The sequence below is a fragment of the Mus pahari genome, unplaced genomic scaffold (genome assembly GCF_900095145.1).
Source record: "Mus pahari unplaced genomic scaffold, PAHARI_EIJ_v1.1 scaffold_11950_1, whole genome shotgun sequence".
Classification (NCBI taxonomy): domain Eukaryota; kingdom Metazoa; phylum Chordata; class Mammalia; order Rodentia; family Muridae; genus Mus; species Mus pahari.
The window spans coordinates 9,362-22,308 of record NW_018392635.1 but is presented as its reverse complement, the minus strand read 5'-3'; the positions used below and the strand labels follow the sequence as shown (position 1 = coordinate 22,308).

Below are 12,947 nucleotides of genomic sequence, written 5' to 3'. Positions count from 1 at the left end.
ATCAGAATCCTCAGACTTCAAGAACACACAAGCTCCTCTAAACAGGCTTATCACTACAATGAGGTTTAGCAGCTATGTTACTACAATTAAATATGCTCTAAAATTTTGAAATAATAATCACGAGTAACTTACAGTTGATAAAACAAAAGTAGAAATACTCTATAAGCATAAAAAATGTGAGATAAAATTGAATGTAAAATCTCAAGAATTATGATCATCAGCATTCTCTGTCTACCTTATTTATTTTCATAAATATGGAAGAATCAATATAACTAAGTCAAAATAGGAAAACTACTACTATATTTATTTTTCTTTATGAAGCTACCTATTGTTCCATGTATTTTATATTCTACAACTTTCTGAAACATATACCTTCATACTTTTTTTTTCAGAAACAGATTGTGACATTTTACCCACATTTGAAAATGCCATAATGACAGGAAAGAAAAAAAAATCATTTAGCACAGGAGAACAAGTGACATTCAAATGTCAACCTCCTTATCAAATGAATGGCTCAGACACTATAACATGTGTTAATAGCCGGTGGATTGGACAGCCAGTATGCAAAGGTATTTGGATGGGCTTTTAACGTGTATTTATTTTAGTGTCTGAGAATGACATAATAGAAAAGGGTACAGGTATTAGTTTTAAAGAGTGATCAAGTTGGTTTATATTAAAAAAATAAAAGCAAACCGAATGATTAAGTTGATATCATGATGGTTTTCAGAGTTTAATTTCAAAATCATCAGCATCATTATCTTTAGACCATGTTTTGAAAATGTAAATTTACACCAAGGAGTACATCCTAGACATTCTCAATAGGAAAACGTCTAGAAATGAGACCTTCAACCCCCCATAATGCCTTTTCGGGGATCTGTGTATGACTCAGTTTCGAATGTGCTGTAGTCTCTAAATATTTTTAACACATTTTTATATAATTACCTTTCAATTGAGATCTTGCTTACATCTCATTTTATCAAGTTTGTTAGGATATTAGGATATTTTATGTGATCATCATTTTCTTATGGCTATGGTATTCTTAAAACAATGATCTTTTTTCTTCTAACATTGCAAATAGATTTTTTTCTCACACAATGTATCCTGATTATGTTTTCTCTTCCCTCCACACATTCTAGTTTCTTTCCACCTCCTGTCTCATCTGAGCTATACCCTTTCAGTACTTCAGGAGAAAGGAAATAGTTTTCTAAGGAGTAATAATAAAAAAATGGAAACAAACATACTGGGAAGTGACAAAACAAATAATTTTAGAGAAAACAACAGAATAAAGGCATAAGAAACTAAATAGACACAAAGCTCCACTTTATACACTCAGGAATTCCATAAAAATACTAACCTGAAAGCCATAATATATATGACAGCATGCAAAGTACCTTCCTATACCAATGATGGTTGCCTTCAGGTGTGAAGATCCTATTTAGGAACCAGTGTAATTTTGCTATGTTCAGTGAGATGCATAATTGTTGTTTAGAGCTTTTGGCTATTATGAACATAGTAGAGCCTGTGTCCTTATGGTATGGTAGAGAATCTTTTGGGTATATGCACAGGAGTAGTATAACTGAGTCTTTAGGTAAAGTGATTTCCAGCTTTCTGAGGAACAGCCAGATTGACTTCCAGCGTAGTTGTGTAAATTTACAAACCCACCAAAACTGGAGAAATGTTCACCTTTCAACACATCCTGACCAGCATGTGCTATCACTTGAATGACTTGAGAAGTCATTCTGGTTGGTGCAAGGTGGAATCTCAGGGTTGTTTTGATTTTCATTCCTTTGATGATGAGAGATGTTCACTTTTTAACTATCTTTTTTTTTTTTGACCACAGTTTCTTCCCCCTCCAATTCTCTCAGCTTCCTCAAACTTCACCTCTCCCCCAGATACCCTGCCATCTCCTTCCCATTAGAAAATAGTAGTCCTCCAAGAGACAATAGCCAAACATGACAACACAAGATACAATAAGAAGTTAAAAATACTCCCATTCTGAGGCTGGAGAAGGCAACCTAACAGGAGAAAAGAGTCCCGGAGCATGCGAAAGAGTCAGATGTACAGCCACTTCCACTGTTAGGAGTCTCACAAAAACACCAAGCTAACACCATAACGTATGCACAGAAGACCCTGTGCAGATCCATACCTTCCTCTTCTTTGCTGCCTAAGTCTCCGTGAGCCCATGTGAGCCCTGCTTAGTTGACTCAGTAGGCTAGGTTTTCCTGGTGTCCTCCATGCACTCTGACTCCCAAAATTCCATTCACCAGCCATCTTCTGTCAATTTCCCTGATCTCTAAGGGAAGGTACCCAATGAAAACCTCTAATTTAGACTCTCCTGCTCCCATCGGCTGCCAGAGAAAGCCCATTTGATGACAACTTGGCAAGACACTAGGTGTCTGAGTTGTCCAGCCTTTGGTCCCTGGCCATACAGTCAATGTGGAGCACGGTCATTCAAGAGATGATGCAGTTGTTAAAGACTAGGCTCACTACCAAAGTGATAAGAGAAGCATTTAAAAAAAACATGAAAATAAAATGATACAGTTTTAGGGAATATAATAAAGAAATGTGGAAATTTTTAACAAAATTGAATCGGATTAGAGGAACAATTGCTACTAAGGAAAAATGAATGACTTTACAGCAAAAGATATTCATTTATTCATTCAATATTAAATGTATAAAACAATATTTATATAAGGCTTGAGAAAAGATTTTCCAAATAATTATTTTCAAATGTGAATATATGGTGTAATAGAATATCTCTATATGAGAAAATACATTTTGTTATCTTTCCTTATTTCTTAGATTTTGAATTTAATATGTGTGAATTTTCAATGACTACATGCTAAAAGTTAGATTTATAAGCACAGGATTTTTCTAACTTTCCTCAATTATTTATTATTGAATATGAACTATATATTTATGATGGACATATTTAAATCATACCTATAAGGAAACATCAACTGCCTAGCCCAACAATCAAATCTCAACATTCAGATCATTTGCTTGTGAAACAATTTTTAGTATGTTTTGTATATCAGTTCATTTGTTACTTGGTGTTTGGGTTCTCTGTTTATAGGGTTTTTGGTTTGGTTTGGTTTGGTTTGTTTTAATTTTTTAATCTTTTTGTTTTGTTTTGTTTTGTTTGTTTTATAGTCCAGTTGTTATCTCCCTACTGGGCTGCCCTCTGACTGTTCTTCATACCTGATCATATTCCCCATTTCCCCTCTCCCAATCATGTCCCCTCCCTCCCCCTTCCACCCATGATTGCTTTCCTCTCCCTCCCTGGTGGAACTGAGGCATCCTCAGTTGGTCCCTTTGGCTTGATAAACTTCTTGAGTTATGAGGATTGTAACCATACTTTTTTGGCTAATATCCACTTACGGAATACATACCATGAATGTCCTTTGGGTCTGAGTTACTTCATTCAGCATAATATTTTCTATGTTCTATCCATTAGCCTGCAAAACTCAGCATGTCCTCATTCTTAATAGCCGAGTATTATTCCATTATGTAAATGAACCACATTTTCTGCATCCATTCTTCTGTTGTGGGACATTGCTGTTGTTTCCAACTTCTGGCTATCACAAACGGTAGCCACTATGAGTACAGCAAAACATGTCCTGCTGTGGAACGCTGGGGCATCTTTTGGATATACATGTCCAAGAGTGGTATCTTCAGGTATATCTTTTCCAAATTTTTGAGGAAACTCTAGATTGATTTCCAGAGTGGTTCTACCAGTTTGCAATCTCACAAGCAATGGAAGAGTGCTCCTCTTTCCCTACATTCATGTCAACATGTGCTGTCACTTGAGTTTTTGACCTTAGTCATTCTGATTGGTGTAAGATAGAATCTCAGGATCACTTTGATTTCAATTTCCCTGATGACTAAGGAATTCGAACATTTCTTTAAGTGCTTCTCAGTCAATCAAGATTCCTCCCATGTTTTGTTGTTGTTGTTGTTGTTGTTGTTGTTGTTGAGTTCTATATCCCATTTGAATGGGTTGTTTGTTTTCTTTGCGGTTAGCTTAAGTTCTTTATATATTTTGGATTATAGTCCTCTACCAAATGTAGGGTTAGTAAACATATTTTTTCCCAATCTGTAGGTTGCCAATTTTTCCTATTGTTTATATCCTTTGCCATATAGAAGTTTTTCAGTTTCGTGAGGTCCCATTTATCAATTCTTGATAGTAGGACCTTAGTCACTTCTGTTTAGGAAATTTCCCCCTGTCCCAATGAGTACAAGGCTCATTTCAAATTTCTTTTCTATTTGGTTCAGTATATCTGGTTTTATGTTTAGGTCCTTCATCCACTTGGACTTGACCTCTGTGCAAGATGAGATTTTCATTTTTCTACATACTGATTGTCAGAGCAGAATCATTTACTGAAGATAATTTCTTTTTTCATATTTGTCAAATAAGTGAGTGGTTTTATTTCTGGTTCTTCAATTCTATTCCACCAATCAGTGTGTCAGTCTCTGCACCACACAGTTTTTATCACTATTGCTGGGTAATAGGTCAGAGGTCAGAGAAGGTGATTCCCCCAGAAGTTCTTTTATTGTTAAGAATTGTTTTCACTATTCTGTTTTTGTTTGTTTGTTTGTTTGTTTGTTTTTCCAGTTGAATTTGAGAATTGCTCTTTCCAAGTCTTGGAAGACATGTGTTGGACTTTAGATGGGGATTTCATTGTATCTGTAGATTGCTTTTGGTATGATGGCTATTTTTACTAAGTTAATCCTGCTGATTGATGAACTTGGGAGATCTCTCCATTTTCTGAGGTCTCCTTCAATTTCTTTCTTCAGAGACTTGAAGTTCTTGTCATACAGATATTTCACTTGTTTGGTTAAAGTTGCCCCAAGAGAATTTACATTATCTGAGACTCTTGTGCAGGGTGATGTTTTCCTATTTTTTTTTTCTGAGATAGGGTTTCTCTGTATAGCCTTGGCTGCCCTGGAACTCACTTTGTAGACCAGGCTAGCCTGGAACTCAGAAATCTACCTGTCTATTCCTCCTAAGTGCTGGGATTAAAGGCGTGTGCCACCACTGCTCAATGTTTTCATAATTTCTTTCTCAGTCCATTTATCATTTGTATAAAGGACATCTACTGATTTATTTGAGTTAATTTTATATCCAGTCACTTTGCTGAAGTGGTTTATCACCTGTAGAAATTCTCTGGTAAATTCTTTTGGGTTGCTTATGTTTAATATCATATCATCTGCCAATAGTGATATCCTGAAATATTTCCTTACCAGTTTGTATCCCCTTGATCTCCTTTTGTAATGTTATTGCTCTAGCTAGAACTTTGAGTACAATATTAAAGAGATACAGGAAGAGTTGACATCCTTAGCTTGTCCCTTATTTTACTAGAATTGCTTCAAGTATCTATCCATTTAATTTGATAATGTCTGTGGTTTTGCTGTATATTGCTTTTGTTAAGTTTACATATGAGCCTTGAATTCCTGATCTCTCTAATACTTTTAACATGAATGGGTGTTGTATTTTGTCAAATGCTTTTTCCTCATCTAATGTGATAACCATGTGATATTTTTCACTGAGTTTGTTTACATAATGGATTATGTAAATGGATTATTGTATATTGAACCAACCTTCCATCCCTGGGATGATGCCTACTTGATTGTGGTAAATGATGGCTTTGATGTATTCTTGGATTCAGATTGCTAGAATATTATTGAGTATCTTTGCATTAATACTCAATAAAAACTATTTATCAGTGAACTTGGTCTGATTTTCGCTTTTTTTTCTTGGGTCCTTATGTAGTTTAGGTATCAGAGTTCTTGTAGCTTTATAGAATGAATTAGGTAGTGTTCTTCCCATTTCTATTTTATGGAATTATTTGAAGAGTGCTGGTATTAGCTCTTCTTTGAAGGTCTGGTATAATTCTGCATTAAAGCCATTTGGCCCTGGGCTCTTTTTGGTTGGGAGGATTTTAATGAGATTTTTTTTCTATTTCTTTATGGGATATGTGCCTGTTTAGATAGTTTAACAGCTCCTAATTTAAATTTGGTTCGGAGTATCTGTCTAGAAAATCCTCCATTTCATCTTGATTTTCCAGTTTTGGTGAGAATAGGCTTTTGTAGTAGGATATGATGATCTTTTGTATTTCCTAAATTTCGCTTGTTCTGTCTTTCTTTTCCTGTCTGATTTTGATGATTTAGATACAGCCTCTGGGCACTTTTGTTAGTTTGGCTAGGGGTATATCTATCTTGTTGATACTCTCAAAGAACTAGCTTTTGGTTTTGCTGATTCTCTATATAGTTCTCTTTGTTTTATTAAGGCTGTTTTCTGACAATTTTGACTATTTCCTTTTCTTTACTCCTCTTGGGTGTGTTAGCTTCTTTTTGTTCTAGAGTGCTTAGGTGTGTGGTTAAGTTGCTAGTGTAGAATGTCTAGAATTTTTTTTTTACCAGGACTCTTAGATTTATGAATTTTTTCTCTTAGCACTGCTTTCATTAATTCCCATAAGTTTTGGTAGGCTGTATCATTCTTTTCATTGAATTCTAGGAAAGTTTGTATTTCTTTATTTGTTCCCTGACCAAGTTATCACTGAATAGAGAGTTGTTCAGTTTCCATATGTACGTAGGTTTTCTGTTGTTTTTGGAGTTATTGGGGGCCAGCCTTAGGCCACAGTGATCTGATAGGATGCAAGGGATTATTTCAATTTTCTTCTATTGGTTGAGGCTTGTTTTGAGAACCATTATATGATCAATTTTGGAGAAGGTACCATGAGGTGCTGAGAAGAGGGTATATTCTTTGGTTTTAGATTGAAGTGTTCTATAGATACCTGTTAAATCCATTTGGTTTATAGCCTCTATTAGTTTCACCATGCCTCTTTTTAGTTTCTGTTTCAATGACCTGTCCATTAGTGAGTATGGAGTTTGGAGTTTCCCACTATTATTGTGTGGGGTTCGATGTGTGGGTTTTTTTTGGGGGGGGAGGTAGTAGGGGGCTTTAGTAAAGTTTCCTTTATGAATGTTGGTTCCCTTGTATTTGGGGCATGGATGACATAGAATTGACACTTCCTCCTGGTAGATTTTTTTTCCTTTCATGAATATGAACTATACTTCCCCAACTCACTTGATAACTTTTGGACTGAAAATCTATATTACTGGATATTATGGTGGCAATTCCTGCTTGTTTATTGAGACAATTTGTTTAGAAGAATTTATCCACACCTTTTACTCATAGTAGTATCTGTCTTTGTTATTGAAGTGTGTTTTTTGTATGCAGCAAAATGTTGGATCCTGTTTATACATCCAGCCTGTTAGCGTCTGTGTTTTTATTGGAGTATTGAGTCCATTGATATTGAGAGATATTAAATCAGATGATTGTTAGTTCCTGTTATTTTTGTCGTTGTAGGAGGCATTATGTGGATATGATTCTATTTTTGTTTTTTGTGTTTTTTTGTGTGAGATTATTAATGTCTTGGGTTTTTTTTTTTTGGTTTTTTTTTTTTTTTTTGGTGAGGGTACACTTTGTGTGTTGGAGTTTTTCTTTTAGAATTCTCCATAGGGCTGGATTGATAGATAGATATTGTTTGAATTTATATTTGTCCTGGAATATTTTGGTTTCTTCAGCTATATTGACTGCTACTTTTGCTGGGTATAGTAGCCTCTGTTGCTTTTTGTTTTCTCTTAGTGTCTGCATGACCTCTTTCCAGGCTCTGCTGGCTTTTGGTGTCTCTGTTGAGAAGTCTGGTGTGATTCTGATCAGTCTGCCTTTGCATGTTACCTGACATTTTTCTCTCAAAGCTTTTAATATTTTTCTTTGTTTTTGCATTTAATGATTTGAATATTATGTTATGAGAGAATTTTCTTTTCTGTCCCAATCTATTTGGTGTTTTGTAGACTTCATGTACATTCATCGCCATCTCTTTCTTAGAACTCATGGGAAGTCTTCATGCTGTGATGTCTTCAGAAGAGCAGCAAAGCTGGTCAGGACTTTTTTCTCATTTTTCACATTGTTTTGGAGTAGTAGTTCTCAAGAACATAATGGAAGCATGCATTTTTAATTGCTTTGGAATATACAATGCGAGTATGCCATCTCTAATAGTTTCTTTTTAAAATGAAATTTTTATTAAGTAAAAGTTTAAATGAAAACTTTCCATCTGGGTTGACAGTGTTCTAGCCTAAGAACCATAGACCATGTAACAATAAACCCAACATTAAGCATGAGAAACCACTTTTGAAATATTAGTCATGGTTGTCCAAGATTTTCTTGCCAGTATGCATAAGGACAATTACTCAGACTAGAATCTGAGTAATTTCTATAGCTGATTATACCACACACTTTAGATACAGGGCCTAGAGAATCTGGAGTTGGTATTGATTTGAAAGCTTCCTCCTTGAAAACTGGCTTTCATTCCAGAATGCACCATGAAAACTTCCAAAAGAGGGGAGCAACCAACAGCTGTATTCAATGATGACATCTATGAACAACAGAAATGATGGCTTGATAACTCTTTTTTTTTGTTTTTTTTAATTAGATATTTTCTTTATCTACATTTCAAATGTTACCCCCTTTCCTCAAGTCCCCTCTGAAAAACCCCACTGCAATCCCTTGCCCCTGCTCATTAACCCAAATGATCTAGACAGTCCCATAACACCTAAAGAAGTAGAAGCAGTCACTAATAGTCTCCAAACCGACCAAACAAACAAACAAACAAACAAAAAAACCCAGGACCATATGGATTAAGTGCAGAGTTCTATCAAAACTTCAAACAAGACTAATAACAATACTCTTTAAATTATTCCACAAAATAGAAACAGAAGGAATAGTACACAACCCAGTTCATGCAATGAAGCCACAATTACTCTGATCCCTAAACCACACAAAGAACTAACAAATAAAGACAACTTTAAATGAATTTCCATTATCAATATTGATGCACAAATACTTAATAAAATTCTTGAAAACCAAATCCAAGAACACATCAAAATGATCATCCATCATGATCAAGTAGGCTTCATCCCAGGGATGCAGGGATGGTTCAATATATGGAAATTCATCAATGTAGTCTACTATGTAAACAGTCTTAAAGAAAAAAACCACATGATCATTTCATTAGATGCTGAGAAACCTTTGACAAAATCCAACAACCCTTCACAATAAAAGTCTAGGAACTATCAGGAAAACAAGGCCCATACCTAAACACAGTAAAAGCAATATACAGTAAACCAGTAGCCCACATCAAGCCCAACTTGGGATCGACTCCATTTTTATCTCTCCATTTCCTTTAGACAGGAACAATTCTTGCTCAAACATTTTTATAATGAGTGGGTGATCCCATCCCTCAACTGGAGTCCATGCCTACCTATTGGTGGACAATTTAGGTTCCATCTCCTCACTGTTGGATATTTTGGCTAAGCTTATCCCCACTGGATCTCCAGACCCTCTCATATCCTTGCTGTCTTGCACTTTCTTGAGATTCCCCAGTCCCCCAAACAGCAGTGGTGCATTTTTCTATTCATTTTCCTAGCCCTCTAGAATTCTGTCCTGTCTCCCCCATATCTGATTCTGCCCTTCATCTTTTCCCTCTTCCTCCCTTCTCCCATTCATGTCCCTCCCTCCCTCTGCCTCCTATGATTATATTTTTTACCACTATTTTTAAATGCTATGTTTCACTTGAAACACAAACATAATTTTAAGAGTACAAAGATCATCTACTATATATCTCTAATTTTACAGTTAAATGTCACTGATTCTTAATTTTTATTAACTTACGTAATGGAATCTGGTAACTATTCTCTAGGAAGAACTCTGCTGGAGATAAATCCCCTTTATCTTCTTTTATTGGATAATGTCTTCATTAATGTCTTTATTCAAAAGGCTAGCACCTCAGAATATGGAACTTAAGGCTGACACTCATTTTTTTTAACTTCTTATGGTCTGTGTGGTGTTAGATAGGGATACCTTTTTTTGTTTGTTAGTTTTTGGTTTTGTTTTTGGAATCTTGGTACAGTGTGGTTGATGATAACTTTCTACTGATTTTTTCCAAGATGTTTTCTTTAAGCATTTTCAGTAGATGGATTTCCAGGAGCTTCATGGGACTTGTCCTATTTGAGTTTACTCATTTCTTGAATATGAACATTCATACCTAATGATCAATTGTTTTCATTTTCCTTTATACTAAAACATTAATTTTGTTTAAATCTTGGATGTTTTGTTTCTATCTTTAAAATGTTGGCCTTTGGTTCAGTTTCATAATGCTCATCTTAAGATCTTACTTAATGGAATTAGTAGTTTTGATTTTAGACATTTCCTATATTCTCACAAGGGCACTCAGTAGTCAAAAGGAAAAATGTACAGCATAGTATTATGCTGTTAGATGTGTTCTGGATTACTTTGCTAGAATTTTCAATATCTCATCTCTTCATGTAATGGTTATAAAAAATACTATGTCCAAGCATTTTAGATATACTTAGCAAAATATATAACATATAGATGTATATGCTTATTTTGACCCTATCAAATCGCTTCTCGGCCTTTTGGCTAAGATCAAGTGTTGACCCTATCAAAAACCCAGAAAGCACTTGGGAGGCAGTGGCAGACAGATTTCTGAGTTCAAGGCCAGCCTGGTCTACAAAGTGAGTTCCAGGACAGCCAGGGCTACACAAAGAAACCCTGTCTCAGAAAACAAAACAAAACAAAAACAACATCAAAAAAACCAGAAAGCCTCGTTAGCCTTCTATAGCATTATAAACTTTAAAATCTTATTTAAAAATGTCTTTCTACAAAAAATGATAAAGAGTGGGAATATATAGGATCATATATTATCAAGTTTCTTTTAAAGTTGCCTATCTGCATTGGCATCTGTATGTTCCAAAGCTGTTAAGATATTTACTAGTACTTGAAGGCTTCAGAACAGACAATTTTGCTGTAGTTAAGCAAGTGATTTAGGGGAAAGGGAAGGAAGAACTTGCAACTCCCAGTTTATATGATTAATCTTTCTTCAAGAAATCATTTATTTAGCTAGAAAACACTAAAACCTTACTCAATATTGTAATATTTTTGGTTCTGCTTAAGTCTGTAATTTGACTTGATTCTCAAACCTTCAAATGTTTTCTCTTTAGATTCAACAGGGAAATGTGGGCCTCCTCCATCTATTGACAATGGAGACATCACCTCCTTGTCATTACCAGTATATGAACCATTTTCATCAGTTGAATATCAATGCCAGAAGTATTATCTCCTTAAGTGAAAGAAGACAATAACATGTAGAAATGGAAAGTGGTCTGAGCCACCAACCTGTTTACGTAAGTACCTTATTCTCATAGATTATAGGAGATTTTGTTTTATATTATGGATATTTTTCTGCTGATAATGGAAGATTCACAAAATAAATGTACTATTTTGTTTGTTCTCCAGTGCCAAACATTAGCATGTATTAAAGACAAGATTATTAGTTACATTCTATAAAACCCACCTATCAACTAAAATTGTGCATGTTATTCTTTACAATTAAGTTTTTACTAACATGTATTAATGTCCGCACAACTGGGCACCAGCATGATATTCTATATCTATTGTCTCAGTCAGTGTTCTATTGCTGTGAAGAGACGATATGATCATGACAACTCTTAGAAAAGAAAGCATTTGTTGGGAATAGCTTATAATTTCAGAGATTTAGTCTATTACCATCGTGTTTGAAAGCATGGAGGCACAGAGGTAAAAATGATGGAGTTGAAGTAGCTGAGCATTTTACAGCTGAATCTGCGGACAGCAGTAAGAGATAGACATATTTCTTCTATCAAGGCTTTACCAACTCCAAGAAGGCCATACCTCCTAATCCTTTTTGAGTGTTACCAATCCACAATGAATAATCAATATGTGAGCCTGTGGAAGCCAATATACTTCAAATCACACCTATATGCATCCTGCACTTATGAAGTCCATACCACATCCCCTGCTCTTAGATAAGACAAGTAACTTCTATTAATCAATGTCATGTATTCTAGAGAGAGTTTAGTCTATCTTTTCGTTCTGTATAAAAGAACACAAAGTATTTGTTTTCCTGTGTTGGGTTTATTTCACTTAATGTCCTCCAATGCCTTTTTCTAACTAAAATAATAAAATGTATCTTTAATGTCTGAACAAAATTTCACATTTAAGTATACAACGTTGTCTTTATAAATTCATCAATTTGTATAAGTTCAGAAAGTTTTTTCATCTTATCTACAGTCATGTAGCAGTTTGTAAGAAACATATATATGCGGGTTGAGGAGGTTCCTTTTATTTCCTTTGAGTAAATACAAAGAAAATACCATATAGCAATAATATATGTAAAATCTATTTTTAAGTTTTTAAGAAATCTCAGTTGTCATCTATAGTAACTTGTTGTTGCACCTACAGGGTTGGAGCCCCCTTCAGCTCCTTGGGTACTTTCTCTAGCTCCTCCATTGGGGGTCCTGGGATCCATCCAATAGCTGACTGTAAACATCCACTTCTGTGTTTGCCAGGCACTGGCATAGCCTCAGAAAAGGCCACTTTATCAGGGCCCTTCAGCAGAATCTTGCTGGCATATGCAATAGTATCTGGATTTGGTGGCTGATGATGGGATGGATCCCTGGATGGGATAGTACCAGGATAGTCCATCCTTACATCTTAGCTCTAAATTTTGTATCTGTATCTATATCCTTTCATGGGTATTTGTGTTCCCTATTCTAAGGAGGAATAAAGTATCCATGCGATGGTCTTCCTTCTTGGTTTCTTGTGTTTTGCAAAATGTATCTTGGGTATTCTATGTTTCTGAACTAATATCCACTTATCAGTAAGTACATATCTACTGACTTCTTTTGAGATTGGGTTACCTCACTAAGGATGATNTCCTCCACATACATCCATTTGCTCAAGAATTTCATAAATTCATTGTTTTTAATAGCTGAGTAGTACTCCATTGTGTAAATGTACCACAGTTTCTGTATCCATTCCAATA

General features: G+C 35.2%; 1 pseudogene across 1 annotated transcript in view; it reads left to right on the top strand.

Moving 5' to 3' along the window:
* The first annotated feature begins 382 nt into the window (after positions 1-382).
* LOC115063330 overlaps positions 383-12,947 on the top strand; it is a 16,478-nt pseudogene continuing 3,913 nt past the window's right edge. The window contains exons 1-2 of the transcript XR_003843183.1: positions 383-569; positions 11,086-11,268. The product of XR_003843183.1 is annotated as a complement factor H-like (transcript). The remainder of the gene's footprint in view (positions 570-11,085; positions 11,269-12,947) is intronic.